This window comes from Mirounga angustirostris, unplaced genomic scaffold (assembly GCF_029215605.1).
Source record: "Mirounga angustirostris isolate CCGP_5_RB_7025 unplaced genomic scaffold, mMirAng1.0.hap1 SCAF_9, whole genome shotgun sequence".
Lineage (NCBI taxonomy): Eukaryota > Metazoa > Chordata > Mammalia > Carnivora > Phocidae > Mirounga > Mirounga angustirostris.
In genome coordinates this window covers 99,053,233-99,070,571 of record NW_026991717.1, presented here as the reverse complement: position 1 = coordinate 99,070,571, position 17,339 = coordinate 99,053,233, and the positions used below count along the sequence as shown (strand labels likewise).

Sequence of the window (17,339 nt, the reverse complement as noted above, 5' to 3'; positions counted from 1 at the left end):
TCTCACATTGATGCCATCCACTATACTTTATGCACTTTTCCATCTTTTCCATGGCTTCATCACACGTTATAGATGTTACTTTGGCATTTTCCAAAGCAGCCTCATGAACAGATTGGCATATTTCCTCCCTTTTTTCTTTTCTTTTTTTTTTTTTTTAGATTTTATTTATTTGACAGAGAGAGAGAGACACAGCGAGAGACAGAACACAAGCAGGGGGAGTGGGACAGGGAGAGGGAGAAGCGGGCTTCCAGCAGAGCAGGGAACCCGATGCGGGGCTCGATCCCAGGAACCTGGGATCACAACCTGAGCCGAAGGCAGACACTTACCGACTGAGCCACCCAGGCGCCCCTCCTCCCTTTTTTCTAGATGTACTGCATTGATGATTCACAAACATTGAGCTCATAGCGAACAGTACTATAACTCATGCATGGGAAAAAAAAGCTTATCTAACATGTATTTTCTTTGTGAGGCACATCACAGCCTTCCAGTGCTTGGGAACAGTAGACAGCACCTCAGCCTATACTTGGGAGCCATTCTAAACAGCAACACCACCAATACCAAGCACCAAAAATGCAAAAAATCACGACGCTAAATAGACTGCAAAAAGGGCACCTGTCTTTAGTATGCGAGTTGTCCAACCTCAGCTGGAAACGTGCATGTGCAGCAATTCAAATTTTTCACCACTGTGCACAGTTCCATGAATAATCAACTGTACAAAAATTCACTACTGAGTTGCAGAACTTTAAAAGTGAACTTTATGGTATGTGAGTTTTTGAATGATATCTCAATAAACCTGTTATTTAAAAAAAAAAAAAAACTTTAAAAAGAAAAATATCAAGTATCAGCCCTACATGTGATATATAAAACTTGTGTTTTATATACCACTATCCGTGGCTTCTTTTTTCTCCCATGTATCCTGTGAAATAGAAAAATACCATTCTGTTGTATGAGAGATTAATGAGACTGACCAGCAGGAAGAAGCAGATGAGGAGGACACCCAGAAAGAGGACTTTCTGGGCTCCTTACAGTGCTCCCGACCCCAGTTCCTATCCTCTGGAAGCCTGCTTGTCCAACGTTTTCTTCAGTCCCACTGTAATTAATGCCCCCTTGTTGCTGAAACTGGCTCAAGTAGGCTTCTGTTCTGGTGACCAAAACAATTCTAATTAATACAATAGACTTTCAGAGAATTTCCTTGAATCTTTTGATGAAGCAGTGAATGAGTATACCTAGGTCTTCAACTAGAACTTGAATAGATGCCTGGAATTTAGGCTTGCGAACCATTCCACGCAAGGGAAATGTTGAAGCGTAACTGCTGAGTGGTGTAACGTGTTCCTGGCACTGTAGACCTTGCATTAGAATCCCTAGAACAAGCAGTCCTTTGTGGTCCTGACTCTGCCACTAACTAGCTGTGAGACCTCTGTAACCCAAGATCGAAAAAACAATCAGTTCCTAAGGTCTCTTGCAGCTCTGATATTTTTTGGTTATGTAAATGAAACATACTGCTTAAAACCGTTCATACACTATCGATTATCTTGCTAACCCCCTCCTTCATGGCCATCATAGAAGATAAATGTCAACTCAGGCTGACTCAGCCCAGTGCGTCCAGATCAAGTTACAGTGTTCAACTAAGCACTATTCCAGCTCTCAGCTGAATTAGCAAATCCCTATTAAGATTACAATGGATAATTGGTAGAGAGACCTTCGAAGTATTTTTATTTTAATAGGACAAGAAAAGAGAGTAAGCTTCATTCCCTCTCCCTCCCCACAAACATTCATTTTCTCCACTGTGCAAGAGCCCAAGGTCCAAGGGAGCTCTCCCCAGGTGATCTGAACCACTGGGGCACAACAGCTGGGGAGGGTCAGAGTGAAGCAGTATTCTCAAACTTTAGTCTGCAGCAGAATCACCTGGAGGGCTTGTTAAAAAGCAGAGTGCTGGGCTCCACCCCAGAGTTCCTGATTCAGTAGATCCAGGAGGGTCAGAATTTTTACATTTCTAACCAGTTCCCAAGCAACGTGAACTGTTGGTTTTTGGTTTGGAACCACAGCTTGAGAACCACTGAAAATCTCAGAGTCAATCCTTACAGCCAGGTTATATTGCCTCGGAGAGGCTGTCCAGTGGGGATGCTATTGTATCGGAGATTGCAGGTGAAGAGAGCCTCCGTAAAGGTTTTCCTTGTTCTCTTCCCCTTTCCTGTTTTTAGCTTTCCTAGAGAGCTAAGGAGCTCCTCCTAAGGGCTTTCTAAAGCATTAGATGTATCTCTTTTCAAAGTCCCATCACATGACACGCCAACTGAAAGAAACCCGTTCCCTCTTGAAGCAACCGATTGCTTCGTAATGTGAGAATAGTTCTTTCATGAGACGGGTACATTCAAGCCTTACATTAATGTTTTATGCCATATTGTTTATCAAGTAGTGACTCCCCCCCCCCCCCCCCCGGTTAGTCTTAGAGATGCGGTGTTCTGATAGTCTTTATGAATGCCTACTACACCCAAGTGCTATGGGACATACAGACACCTAAATATACTGGCCACGGTGTATTTATGTTGCACGGCAGAATCAAGAGTACAAAGTAGAAGACGGCACGTGGCATTAGGAGGGCACAAGCAAAATTCTATCGGAGTCCACAAGGATAGAGGAGGAAATCATGGATAGCTTCATAGCATGGATTTTTTTTCTTAAGGTTTTGAGCTTCTGGAAATTTGGCCCTTTGTCACTTGGTGTTTAGTGCTTTTTATGGTACTAGGAATGATTAATCTAATATTTAGTGGTATAACATCGTCTCTCTGTGAAAGAAAAAGATAGCTGCGTTGGGACAGAAAAATTAAAGGGCTATTTACCAAATGGCAATCTAGAAGTGATAGTAAGGTGACTAGTTACCCACAATAATTCAGTGGAACTCCCTTTTCTAACCTTGCTTCTTCTTCCATATCACACACATACACACGCTCTCTCTTTCTCTTTCTCTCTCTCTCTCTCTCTCTCTCATGCACACACATCTCCACCCACGCTGCCTCTTTTCAGCTTATTCATGGGCTAAGCTGGCTGGGTAATTTGCAATTTTAGAAAGAGCAGAAAACAAGAGCACCAAAACAGGTTGTTAACCTTATAATTTGGAGCTGTTGGAAGAAGCATACTTGCAGTTCCACCCGGACTTGCATCCATATTTAGCATTAGAATAAATAGCACCATGCATACTAATCTCGAGTATTTCAAAACAAATATAAGTGAGAATGTGTGTGAAACCCAAACTGTGACACAACTTTCCACTCAATATATATTTAGTTCAGCTAGATACAAGTTTCTGATCATACTTAAAATTGAGATGGAGGGAAAAGTGTCTTAAATATTTAGTGGCAGGGGGGAAGAAAATGTACCTAACCCAAATTACTATATTATAAAGAAGACTTTAAATACGTTGTCAATATGCAATAGTATGTTTTTTTATTTTATTAAACTGAGTATTTTTCATTTCAAAAGTCAGAGTAGAACAAAAGAGATTGTATCATGATAAATACTCTGTGTTTTAAACAAAGTGAATGATTTTTCAGTTTCCTTTTAATTCCATCCTGGGAGACCATACCAAGTTACCCCGATCTTTTTTTTTCTTTAAGATTTTACTTATTTATTCATGAGAGACAGAGAGAGAGAGAGAGGCAGAGGCAGAGAGAGAAGCAGGCTCCCTGCAGAGCAGGGAGCCCGATGTGGGGCTCGATCCCAGGACCCTGGGATCATGACCTGAGCCGAAGGCAGACGCTTAACCGACTGAGCCACCCAGGCGTCCCCCGATCTTTTATTTAAATGACTGTTTGAGGCATTTATAATCAGATCTCCTAACTGCTGCTGGTGGTTAGGCATACTGGTCCATCCAGAGCTAAGCTTCCCTCTTATACAACATCTGGGGCAAAAAAATGTTTTAATTACTTATAGAGCAAAGACTGTGTCAGTGGAATTGAGGCTATGGTAATGTTAGCAAAAATATGGAAATCTATGTGATATAATAGAAAACACAGTATTAGGTTCCATCATTAACTAGCTGTGAGACTTTGAATAGCTCACTTCAAATCTCTGGGTCATATTTTCTTCATCTATAAAATAGAATGATTGGACTTGATGAGTTGTTCCAAACCAGAATAGGCAGCAGAATCATCTGGAAAGCTTTTTTTTTTTAAGATGTTATTTATTTATTTTTTGGGAGAGAGGGACCACGTGCAAGGGGCGGGGCAGGGGGAGAGGGAAAGAGAATCCTCAAGTAGACTCCCCCCTGAGCATGAAGCCCAAGGCGGAGCTTAATCTCAGGATCCTGAGATCATGACCTGAGCTAAAATCAAGAGTCAGATGCTTAACTGACTGAGCCACCCAGGCGCCCCTGGAGAGCTTCTTTTTTTTTTCTTCTTAAGGTTTTGTTTTTTTTTTTTAGAGAGAGTGAGTGAGAGAGAGCACAAGCAGGGGTGGAGGGAGAGGCAGAAGCAGACTCCCTGCTGAGCAGGGAGCCCAATGTGGGACTCGATCCCGGAACTCCGGGATCATGACCTGAGCCAAAGGCAGCCGCTTAACCGACTAAACCACCCAGTCACCCCCGCCCCCCCCGCCCCGCACCGCCAAGAGCTTCTTAAAAGCATCAGTGCCAAGTACCCCATACCTAGCTCCTATACTCCAGATCATCCCATCAGAAACCCAGCAAGTATGTTTCTGAAAAAGCTCTCTAGGCCATTCTGGATGGTCTGCTGGATCTTTCCAACCCTCCCCTCTACCCCTCAATTCTAGGATTCTCTAAGGCTATGAAATATATCTTTATTTTTTCTCAGTTTATCTCAAAGTGGAGCCAAGTAAGAGAAGAAATTAAAGCACTTCAATGAAAACTTAGATGTTTATTTTAAAAAGATGCCTTCCTGTCTTATCTGGGTAGAAATCTTAGAATTTCAAGCTCCCCAGAGACCTTCATAAACATAGGTTATCTCCAGAGCTTTAAAAATAAAGACATGATTCTATATTCTTTTAAAACTTCCAAAATTTTGGGGCACGCGGGTGGCTCAGTCAGTTAAGCATCCGCCTTGGGCTCAGATCATGATCTCAGGGTCCTGGGATCTAGCCCCACATCAGGCTCCCTGCTCAGCGGCAAGTCTGCTTCTCTCTTTCCCTTTGAGATCTCTCTCACTCTCACTCTCTCAAAACAAAAACTTAAAAAACTTTCAAAATTTTATTGGCCTCAACATTGGCTTGTTTTCATATTGGAATGCCTTTCTTTTTGAACTTTGTTCAAAAAAAAAGTTATCCTTTCTAACTTGGGTAGTTATTCGGTGATCATTAAAAAAACATTTGTTAAATACCCTTTTGTACCTGATACAATGCTAGAAGATATATAAAACAAGTAAAAAAGAAATCATTGCTGCTCTCTGAAAATATTTCCAAGATCAGTATAGCATAAATGGCAAAACTTGGAAGTTTTATGGTTTCACAATTCAAGGTATAGAATTTTCTGTTGACTCATCATGGATTCCTCATTTTCCAAAGCATGTGAATATTTATAATCCATTTTTATCTTCAGATCAGCGTTTTGAAATACATTCAGAAGGCATTTTCATTCTGATTTATTCTGACAAACTAAAAAGCAGAATAGATCCCTTGTCTTCTGTGAGCAACTTGAGGTCAGGAAACGTGGATGCTCTTTTGTACCCCCAATGCCTAGCACAGAGCCTGACACAAAGTAGGTGCTCAATAAATGTTTTAATAAGTGAATAAATAGGTGTGTTGTCTCCCTCGTTGGGCCAATTCTCCAAGGCAAGGATAGGGGGAGCAATCAAAGCAACAGGGTGCCTTGACCGCTCTCTGAATCTCCTGGCTCGGGGTTCCTGATTTCTGGGATTTCCAGTGGAAAGACGAGGTGAGACATTGTAGATATGCAACCACATGATTTATTATTTTCATTGACTTTCACTTCAAGGATTCTGTTAATTGCCTCCTGGCGCCTGGGGCTGCCTCAGCCTTGCTTGCTTCAGTAGCAGCTGCAGAAGCTAGGACTTCGGGATAGTTCACAGCTGAAAACAGCTGTTCACACTTACTCATCTTTGTATGCACAGCATCTAACGCGGTGCTTGGATTTGGGATCAGTAGGGGCTCAATAACTGTTAAATTGAATTGCAGAGGCTGCTGTGTCTAAAAAAATACGGATGCTTGGTTCCCATGCTTAGAGATTCTGATTTAATTGGTCTTGAGTGTGGCCTTGCAACAGAACATTTCAGAGTTGTTCAGACACAGTCATGTCTGAGAACGACTGAAACAGACTTCACACACGCTGCCCCTTATCAAGAGGGAAATGAGTAGTTCATCAAAAGCCACCAGGTGTTAGAGAGAGATTAGCACCTAATAGGAATTTTCTCTCTGATGTAGCCAGAATTTAAAGCTTAAAAATAGGGAATGCTACAGAGAAAAGTGAGCACGATTGTCACACCCTTCATTTACACCTTTCAAAGGCACCACATTGCTCCTGAGAGAAGATCCAAAATCCTTAGCATGGACTGCAAAGCCTCTTCTGTAATCTGGCTTTCCGGGGTCATCTGGTGCTACCTTCCCCCTCACTTCCTGTGCCGTGGCCATGGGCTACCGCACCGCTTCTCACTTCAGACCCTCTTCCCTCCCAGAATACTACCCACTCCTCATCCTTAATCCCATCCACCCATCCAGCCATCCCTTTGCCTTGCTGACTCCTATACACTGTGGAGGCTTACGATTGAACGTCCCTTTGTCAGGGAAGAGTGTCTTCCTTGACCCTTCAGACTAGAGGTTATGTGTGCTAAGCACCTGGCATGACACTCACCCAGCTGTCATCGATCATCTATTCATTGTTCGACATCTGTTGTCTCCGTACAGGGCTGGGATGGGATCTCTACCCCTCCACTGGGGCTCTGCTGCTAAATCATTCTGTAACTTTAGGAATATTATTTAACCTCTCCAAGCTTCAAGTTCTAATTAGTAAAACGGTGTTGTCACTAGTACCCATCTCATAGGATTGCTGTAAGAATTCAATGAGATCATTCATGCAGAAGGCTTGTGGTCCAGTGCCTATACATAGTAAGTGCTAAGAAAAATGTTAAGGATGATTACTGCATCGAGGTCTTTAGCTTGGATGTGGCTGGCTCTTCAGGTCCCTTCCTCTTCAGGTCCCTTCCAAACTCGATCTTACAATCATATGATGGCTTACAGGGTGTTTAAGGACTAAATAAATAATAGTTCTTTTCTTCCTTTCTAAAATCGGTCACCAGGGACACCTGGGTGGCTCAGTCAGTTAAGCACCTGCCTTCAGTTCAGGTCATGATCCCAGGGTCCTGGGATCCAGCCCCGCATCAGGCTCTCTGCTCAGTGGGGAGTCTGCTTCTCCTCCCTCTGCCTGCTACTCTCTTACAAATAAATAAAATCTTTTAAATAATAAAATAAAATCTATAACCAGTAAGAAATAAAATGCAGGAGACAGAAAATAAGTATCTGTTACCTTTATAGCAGATAAAGCTGATTAGGTAATATGACTTTAGATATGAAGCCAAAGGGGCTTATAACACCTTTCCCAAATGGAATTCACCTCAAATCTGAGATAGCAGGCCTCTTCCTGGAGGCAGAGCTGCTTCAGTGTGAACCACAGGGAAGAACAGAGGATGTGGGCATCCTGGAGACAGACAGACTCTGAAAGATAAGCCCAAAAGACACAGAGCCAAGCCAATTCACCAATAATATAGGTTATTCCATCTCCCTGGAGGAGGGGTGAGGGGACAGAAGATACAAGGGGTCTTGCCATGCCTATTCCTTCTGGGAAGGAAATGGATGGTCTATCCCTGCCCATGAGGAGTAGGAAATAAGTACTGTCTCACTCACAATGTAGTTTCAATACCAGTAGAATGGTGTTTTTCAAAAGATAATTACAAAACGCATTTTGAAAAAAATCAATCCATGGTGCGCTGCAGGTGGTATGTCTGACGCAGTAGGCAGGTAAAAACAAGTTTGGTGAATGACTTCTTTTGCTTTTCTTCTAAACCAGTTGGTGTCTCTTTGTGTGTATATGTATAACAATATTTGAAGATAACATCAAAAGTCTAACTTTGAGGCCCCAAATGAAGCTGAGGCCCCAGCCTACTCCAGCCTCCCACTCTGGCCCCTTCGAGAGAGACACCCTGGCTTTCAGACTGGTGCAGGTCTGTGACCACGTTTCCACCTGTTGATGTCAAAATTAGAAAAGCAAGTTATGTAACCAGTATTTTAGTGATACTAACCGTAAGGTGTTATTAATGCTTATCACATAGTTTTTAAAACCATGGACTCTGCAGAAATGAATCCACACTCTGCCATTACTGTGTTTCTTTAGACACATTTCCTCTTTGTACCCCCAAAGTCCTCATCTGTAGAATGGGAATAATAACAGTATCCATCTCACAAGGTTGTATGAGTTATACAGTACATTCAAATGTCTTAGTACCTTGCATATGTGTTCAATAAGTGGTAGACACTATTATCTACTTTGAAAGACCATTCTTTATCCTGAAATTATACCCTCCCTTTTATTTTGGTATTTGAAAGTCTTTCTTCATGAAATTATAGCAATACTTTATAGGAAATCTGTTTTTTAATTTCCTTCACAAAATTTGCAAAAAAAGAGTTGGCAATCTTGTATTAATTAGTCCCTCCCATTTTTTGTTTTAAAATTTAACTGATTTATTAAAAACAACTATCTGGAAACCACTAAACTATAGGACATTACATCCCACTTCCATTTTTTGAAGACCTTGTAGGTAAGAAAATAAGGATATACATTTTGTAATCAAATAACTTTTAGAATATTACCAACTCTCCTGCCCCTTTATCCATACAATTTTTGTTGCAAATTAACATCCAAGGTCCTGTTAGTATATTTGCACAGGGGTCTGAAGGGCTCTGTGAAATGATCTGTGTGTTAAACAGTCTTTACTCATGGGCAATTATTCTGCCTATTTACCTTGCTTTGGCATTGTGCAGCAGTGGGTTTATGATAAATACTGCTCGGTGATAATGTCCTCTGTGACAGTGACTCTGATATCCTTTGTCACTTGAGGCAGTAGAGACACTGAATGAACAAACTATTCATACACGACTGACCTAAAGACAGCAGAAGACACAAATTAAAATCAAACCTCATTTCTTTTTTTTTCCCTACTTCCAAACTTTATTGATGACTCTCCAGTGGTATTTCTAAAATTTACCTTTTTTTATACAGTGTTATATTAGTTTCAGGTGTACAATATAGTAATTCAGCAATTCCAGACATCACTCAGTGCTCATTACAATAAATGCACTCCTTAATCCCCATCACCTATTGCACCCATCCCCCCACCCACCTCCCCTCTGGGAACCATCAGTTTGTTCTCTGTATTTAAGAGTCTGGATTTTTGCTTGCCCACCCCCATTTTTTTTTTTTAAACAAACCTCATTTCCATCTCTAGGCCTGATCTTATGAAATCACTGGCACTCTGACCATCACTACTGGGACATAAATTCGTATTTTGAAATAAGTTGGTAATGAAATAAGGAAATGAGAACCCACGTAGTAAGGAAGTGAGAATCCATGTCAGCACCCCGAAGTTCTACAAATTTTATTGGGACGAACTTTAAAAGTCCAAAACATTTTCCCAGGACCTCCTACTTGGTCACACTGCAGCACTGTGGATTAAAGCTGTGGTTAATTCCATCTGTAACCACACATAAGTGGTAATATTTGTCATAAAAACATAAAAGTCTTTGCCTCAAACTAACGTGTGAAGGTATCTTTTACTATGAAAATATCCAGGCTCCTCCAGATATTTCTGAAGGAGATGTATCTGTTCCTCCAAGCTGGCTCTGGGAGTCTGGCACATCTCTGTGAGTGGGCAAAGGAGTGATGCCAAAGCAGCAGTCCCTTGTCTGACCTCTTGATTTGCCTTCCCTGACAGCCCTGCTTGTAGAGAAACCAAGATTAGAGAGATGCCTGGCTCCTGGGAATGTGACAAGTGACAGTTTCCATCAGTGTTTATCTCTACTTGGCAAAAATAAGGCAAGTCTGGAAACAGGCCCCTGTGGAACTTGTTGGCAGTCACGGGACCATCCTGAGCTGGGCCTTCAAGTCCAGGAATACATACATATTAACCATCATAACCAGATAAAGGGGCTGCCAACTATGAGAGTGACTAGAATTTGACCTTCCTTCACTGAAATGAGGGCAATCATTTGATGACCAAGAGATTTATATGAACTCTCAGGTGTGTATTACTATCCCTGTTTAATGGTTGGGGGGGGAACCAAAGCTGAGAAAGATTTGGTCATCTCACACTGTATGAAAACGTCTCTACAATAGCTTGGTTGTAGATTTATGGGGGGGCCAGGATTCCAACTTGCCTACCTGGCTCCATAGTTCAGGCTCTGGCCACTGTGCTAATGGACCTCTTGCTCTCTCAGGAAGGCTGGGGGAGGTAAGCCTGCTGTCTGCAAGACTGTACCATGTTTGTGAAACAATCTTTCTAATTAACCTCTCCTGAAGGTTTCTCAGAAAGAACCCCCCTCCATCAGAGATTCTTCAGGGTTTGACTGGCTTGCTTGTTCTTGTCATTTTAAAATCCAAAGCTAGGAATACTGTATATATTTGTTTCAGTGCATCCATTTCCTCCTTGGTCTTAACTGTCACTTTACCTCAGGAGAATCTCCCAAGCAAGCTTTGTGAACCTTCAACCAATAATCCCTTTTGCTAATAATTCTCAAGAAGTATCTGACTCTAAAGGTATGTTCTGCTGGCTTGTCACCTAGAAAGATGGAAGCATAAAAAATTGTTTGTTTTATTTTAATTAACTAGCCATCTGTGACAATAAATCTACAACCAAGCTATTGTAGAGACGTTTTCATACAGTTACATTTAGTATCCAAAATACAGTATCTTGTATTTGCTTCAGCAGCATATATACTAAAATTGGAATGATACAGAGAAGACATAGATGTAGTGAAAAGAAGGGTCATATGCACCCCAATGTTCATAGCAGCAATGTCCACAATAGCCAAACTGGAAGGAGCTGAGATGACCTTCAACAGACGAATGGATAAAGAAGATGTGGTCCATATATACAACGGAATATTACATCAGAAAGGATGAATACCCAACTTTTGCATCAACATGGATGGGACTAGAGGAGATTATGCTAAGTGAAATAAGTCAAGCAGAGAAAGTCAATTATCATATGGTTTCAGTTATTTGTGGAACATAAGGAATAGCATGGAGGACATTAGGAGAAAGAAGGGAAGAATGAAGGGGGGGAAATTGGAGGGGGAGACGAACCATGAGAGACTACGGACTGCGAGAAACAAACTGGGGGTTTTAGAGGGGAGGGGCAGTGGGGGGATGGGTTAGCCCCGTGATGAGTATTATGTAGTGGGATAATACTTTGAGATACTAACCTAGAGTTGCATGGAGCACTGGTTGTTAGAAGAAAACAATGAATCATGGAACACTATATCAAAAACTAATGATGTACTGGGGCGCCTGGGTGGCTCAGTTGTTAAGCGTCTGCCTTCGGCTCAGGTCATGATCCCAGGGTCCTGGGATCGAGCCCTGCATCGGGCTCCCTGCTCTGCAGGGAAGCCTGCTTCTCCCTCTCCCACCCCCCTGCTTGTGTTCCCTCTCTCGCTATGTCTCTCTCTGTCAAATAAATAAAATCTTTAAAAAAAAAACAAAAACAAACTAATGATGTACTGTGTGGTGACTAATATAACATAATAAAAAAATATGTATGGGGCGCCTGGGTGGCTCAGTGATTAGGTGTCTGCCTTTGGTTCATGTCATGATCCCAGGGTCCTGGGATCGAGCCCTGCGTCAGGCTCCCTGCTCAGCAGGAAGCCTGCTTCTCCCTCTCCCACTCCCCCTGCTTGTGTTCCCTCTCTCGCTGTGTCTCTTTCTGTCAAATAAATAAATAAAATCTTAAAATAATATATATATATATATATATATATATACACACATAGTATCTTTTTTAATAAGTGAAGACAAGTAGAAGAAATTAGAGTATAGCTTATATGTCTTTATTTGGGTTCTGCTCCCGATCCTGACCCTCCCCACCCTAATAACCCTAAACAATGTCCTCATGTCTGGGCAATAATGTGCCAAAGGGAGGACTTAGGGCCTGGCACATTCATCCAGAACCTGGCCAAAAGCAAAGACCTGTGATCAGGAAGGCAGGAGAATGGTACCAAAATCCAGAATCACAACCAGCCAATCAGCTGAAGGGTTGACCAAGAAGCTACAGATGGAATGAGACAAGCTAAGTCTAGTAAGGAGACATTGAACCAGGTGTGGGCAGGTCAGGCTGGATAGTGGGGCATGAGACCATTCTAGGTGATTCCTTTTATACCGACCTTGGTCCACTTTGCTGGGCCAAAAGTGGAATGAAACTATGTTGGAAGATGTTAGAAGTAACACTGTGTTAATGGACTAAATGTTTGTATCCCCCTAAAATTAATATGTTGAGATCCTAACTGCCAACATGATAGTATTAGGAGGTGGGACCTTTGATAGGTGATTAGGTCATGAAGGCAGAGCCCTCTAGGACTAGTGCCTTATAAAAGGAACCCCAGAGAGCTCTCTCACCCCCTCCACCGTGGGAGGACACAGCAAGAAGATAGCTGTCTATGAACCAGGAAGTGGATCTCACCAGACCTTGAATCTGCCAACACTTTGATCTTGGACTTCCCAGATTCCAGAACTATAAGAAATAAATTTGTCATTTATAAACCACACAGTCTATGGTACTTTTGTGATAGCAGCCCAAATGGACTAAGACAGAATTTTTACAACTTTTACACTAATAATATATTTCTAAAAGCCATATATTAAAATGAACTTAGTTTGGTACTTAAGGAATATGCTAAATATCAACTCTTGAAAATAAATTCTGACCATATTTTGAAAAGCGAGAAACAGCATACTTGCACGGCAGGGACTTTGTAGAGAGTCTACTTTCCTCATCAAATCATCATGACCTTTAACCAGTCTGGTTCAGTATCTTTAAGCTCACAGCACACACCAAGCACCACATAAAGCAAATCTCCTTTCCCGTTCCCTGTTGTGGACCTCACCTGGGAAGCCCTCAGCCTCTTCCATACTTATCAACCTGTCCTAATGTTCCAGTGTAACAGCCAGGTTCCAGGCCTGTCTCTGACTGGCTCCTCTGGCAGCAGCTCTGTAATTCTGTCCTTCCCTCGGAGGCCTCAGGGATCCTCTCCTTTGTCTGAGTCATTCCTCACTTACCTGATCTGTTCCAGCCTTTCCGGGAAGGGGGAGAGAGCGCCATTCCTTTACCTTGCACTATGGAATCGTTATAGGGAGAAAAAGGTAAAAATCTCTCCCCTACGATTATCTTAAGTTCCACCTACAGTGATCCATTCTTTTGTGTTAAACACTGATCTATCCCTACGACCCTCTTGTAAAATGTAAATACTTCCAGAAGCCAGAGACTTTTAGCATGAATTAATTTATCTCATTTTCTCCCCCAGGACAGAGGAAACCAAGATAACAGAAACAACTCACAGCAGAGAAAGCACTGAAATGCAGAAAAAGAGAGAAGAAAGGGAAGTTAGAAGCCCCGGGCAACACCAGCCCTTTTCAATTTCATCATTAATATGGGCAGCATTGGACTTTTGAAAACAATATCCTACCTGAGCTACATCTTCAGAATGGTAGTTAACAGGTTTATTATTGCTGCCTTGTGCCAAAAATCAAGGATTAAATAGACTCATTAATATTTATGTAGTGGGATAATATTTTGAGATACTAACCTAGAGTTTTCCCCCTGATACCCACCTCCCTACCCTGTCCTCCCTACCCCCACCCAGTACTCTTAGGCCTTTCCTGGGCCCCCTGCAGCTAGGACCTTCTTTATTCATTGTCTCAGCCTAGAGCCTCCGGAGCCTACTAAGCCCTAGATCTCTGCCCACTCAGCCTAGTGTGATAGAATAGAGACAGCTTCACAGTGTCTCTTCTTGCCCAGAATGCCTGAGACGGCTTCAGGGAGGTTTCCATAGGCCACTGTGATGCTCCATCTGAACAATGGTCAACATACAGCTGAGAGAGGGCTGGCAAGCCTGAAGACTACTTGAGGTTGCGACCAGAAAGACACAACAGTGACCCACTGATCAATCATCAAAGATCAAACAGGTGCCAGGATGGATAAATGATGACAACATAAAAGAGATGCTCCTGACTCCCACCTCCAGTCTGACTCATTGGCACAGGTGAGCACCCCAGAACTCAGACCCTGAGATTAATTTTCGACCACCCGACAGAATAGAGAAAAAGAGAGCACATTTCTTACCTAACTGCCTGTGTAGCCTGGAATGTGTACCCTCCGCATCAGTTAATAAAACAAGTTGCAATTTAACCAAATAGAGAGAAAAACATTTTTTTTTTAATTTTTACTTTTAATTCCAGTATAGTTAACATATGGTGTGGTGTAAGTTTCAGGTGTACAATATAGTGATTCAACAATTCCATACGTTGCTCAGTGCTCATCATGATCAGTGTACTGAGAGAAAAACATTTTTAAAGAAACAGGAAGATAGGGCACAAGTTGGACATGGACAGAAGCAAATGGAGAGCCTCTGCCTCAAAGCATGTGAGTCACATGGTATTTGAACTTGAATGACATGCGTAAGGATCCTCTCCCTGGAAATCCAGTGCCAGGAACTCTTGCAAGGGGAGCGCCACCCACACTCGTGCTCCAGAGGCTTCTCATAGTGGGAACTCACACATGAAGCTGGTTAGGGTTACATTTCAGTTAGCGAGAGTTACACTAGGACATTTCTTTCAGACCCAGAATTCTGAAAATTCCTTTCCAAGAAGAACACTGAAGCCTGAACACTGTAAAGGAAAGGAAAGGGTGAGGATTGGGAGAACAAAATAAAATAAGATAAAACACAAAAATAAGTGAGGACAGGAATGAAAAAATGAGAGAAGTATAGAGAGATAATGCATAAGATCATGTAAGCAGTCTCTAAGCCACATCCAATATTAACCCCACTCCCAGGACACCCCCACTAGCTCAATAGCTTTACTTTGCTCTAGGTTCACATGACATATCAATTCCATTGCTCACATCTTTGTTGTGATAATAATGGCATGCCAGATGCCTGCATTTGGCAAAAAGGCCAAAAGTCTTATGTAGTCCCCAATGCTGAATTTAGGAGTAGGAAAAATAATAAGAGGTCATAACTAGAAATGACTTCAGCTCAATTTCCTCATATGACAAATGAAAAAAAGTCAGACCCTTTACAGATAAATTGTTGCCAGAGGTCAAATGTCTAGTTGGTGACAGGCCTGAGCCTAGAATCCAGGTGTCCTAATTTCCTGTGCCATACTTACTCTGCTCCTTCATCCCCACATGCTGCTGTTCACGACACATCTTGAAACACATTTGCTGTCCCTGATTTCTGTCAATAGCACCAACTTTTTTTTCCTTCCATTTCTATGAAGGATGCAGTTAAGGACGGCTGAGACCAACAAGACCTACTGCATCCACCTACAGAAAGAAAGGGGGGTGCCTGGTGGCTCAGTTGGTTAAATGTCTGACTCTTGATTTCAGCTCAGGTCACAATCTCAGGGTTGTGGGATCAAGCCCCACATCGGGCTTGCACTCAGCAGGGTGTCTGCTTAGGATTCTCTCTCTCCCTCTCCCTCTGTCTCTCCCACTCATGCTCTCTATCTCTCTGTCTCAAATAAATAAATAAATCTTTAAAGAGAGAGAGAGAGAGAAAGTTATGATAGCCCAGAGACTCTATTTTTCCATCCCTAGAGCTCTACCTGGGAAAGTTCTGGAAAATGCTTGTAATAGTAATAAATAATAATTAAAAAAAAACAATTCATTGGCTCTATAGTCACTATATTAGACTATAGTCAGCTGATGTTTTGATGATAGCAGACCTCATTTGGGGAAAGGGTAAACCATCATTGCATCACCACGTCTTTGGTGAGCAATAAGGGACAGGCTTAACACACAGGAAGTAAGAAATCTGGGCAGGAAAAATGGGTTTTTGCTCAATGTTATTGCCAATTAAACAGAATTGTTGTTTCTTTGAAAGAAGGAAACAGTGTTTATGTTCACGTAGGCCATCTTCTAAGAAGGTTGCAATATTTTTTTTCAATATGTATCAGAAAACTCTTTGTCCTTGGAGTAAAGCCAAACTTAAGGAAGCCTCCTTACCACAGGATATCTTTGTAATTAAGGAGGACCATTAAAAATGAATGGCATAGTCATTTTAAGGAGGCTGAGAAATTGTTCATGTGTCATGGACATTGAGAAGAAAAAAAAACAACAACAGCACTTTCTGAAAATGGAAATCCCCCAATTCTTGATGCTGATGCTTCCTAATTTTTGTGGAAAGACAAAATTTCTTTAAAAGGACATTTCTGTTCAATTTGAAAAATGAGTTCTGGGCTGTTCTTATGTGTTATCAATTTATACAGAGTCTCATGGTACATTAGCATCACTTATCAGGCAGCTAGGTCTACCGAGAGACAGTATAATGAATGGAGGAAGTCAGTACATTATTCAGTCCTTTCTAGTGGGTTTTTCCAAAGCTAGATATCTAACGACATGCCTGTATAGACCATTTCTGGAACGGTTCCCTCATCTTTCCAATAATGGTAAGGCACCATGATCTTCTTTAATCCATCCTATACCCAATTGACTAATTAATCTTCCCTTTTAAAAAAGAGAGGGGGCTGAGAGGATGTTATTCTCTTACTAGAAATCTATCCATGTCTTCCTATCATGTACAGAATAAATTCTAGCCTTGTGAACATGGCATTCAGGGTCCTCTGTGATCTGGCACAAATTTTGCTTGGCACAAAGTGGCATGCAATTATAGCTTTACTTTCTATTTTTGTTGTTGTTGTTAACATGCCAGATGGACCTTTAATCCTATTCTTTCAGCTATTTTTTTTCCATGTAAACCTTTTGTTTTAATAAATAAGACCGATTCATGGCTTAGATTCAAAATCACATTTACAGATGAGAAACGCTTCTAGGCCCAAACAGGTGAACAGTGAAGCTACCAGTGCTGGCAGGAATGCATGCCCCCCATGCATCTGAAGCCTAAAGAGCAGAGACTGAATGTCAGAGAACACCGTACACATCACCCTCTAGACTCGAGAACTGACAGCAGAAGACGAGAGGAAGAGCAGAGACTCGGGGAAGCTCCAGTAACCACCATCTGATACCCTCACCTTCATGCTACAGAAGCAAATGAAAGTTGTGCTATTTTCAGATAAGCTAAGAAGGTTTCCTGATCATAGTAAGTGAAACTTTCTC

General features: G+C 41.8%; 1 long non-coding RNA gene across 1 annotated transcript in view; it reads left to right on the top strand.

The window, feature by feature from the left end:
* Positions 1-14,395, top strand: part of LOC129046541 (uncharacterized) — a 173,608-nt gene extending 159,213 nt beyond the window's left edge. The window contains exon 3 of the long non-coding RNA XR_008508130.2: positions 13,528-14,395. This is a non-coding gene — a long non-coding RNA (uncharacterized LOC129046541). The remainder of the gene's footprint in view (positions 1-13,527) is intronic.
* Positions 14,396-17,339: the final 2,944 nt, after the last annotated feature.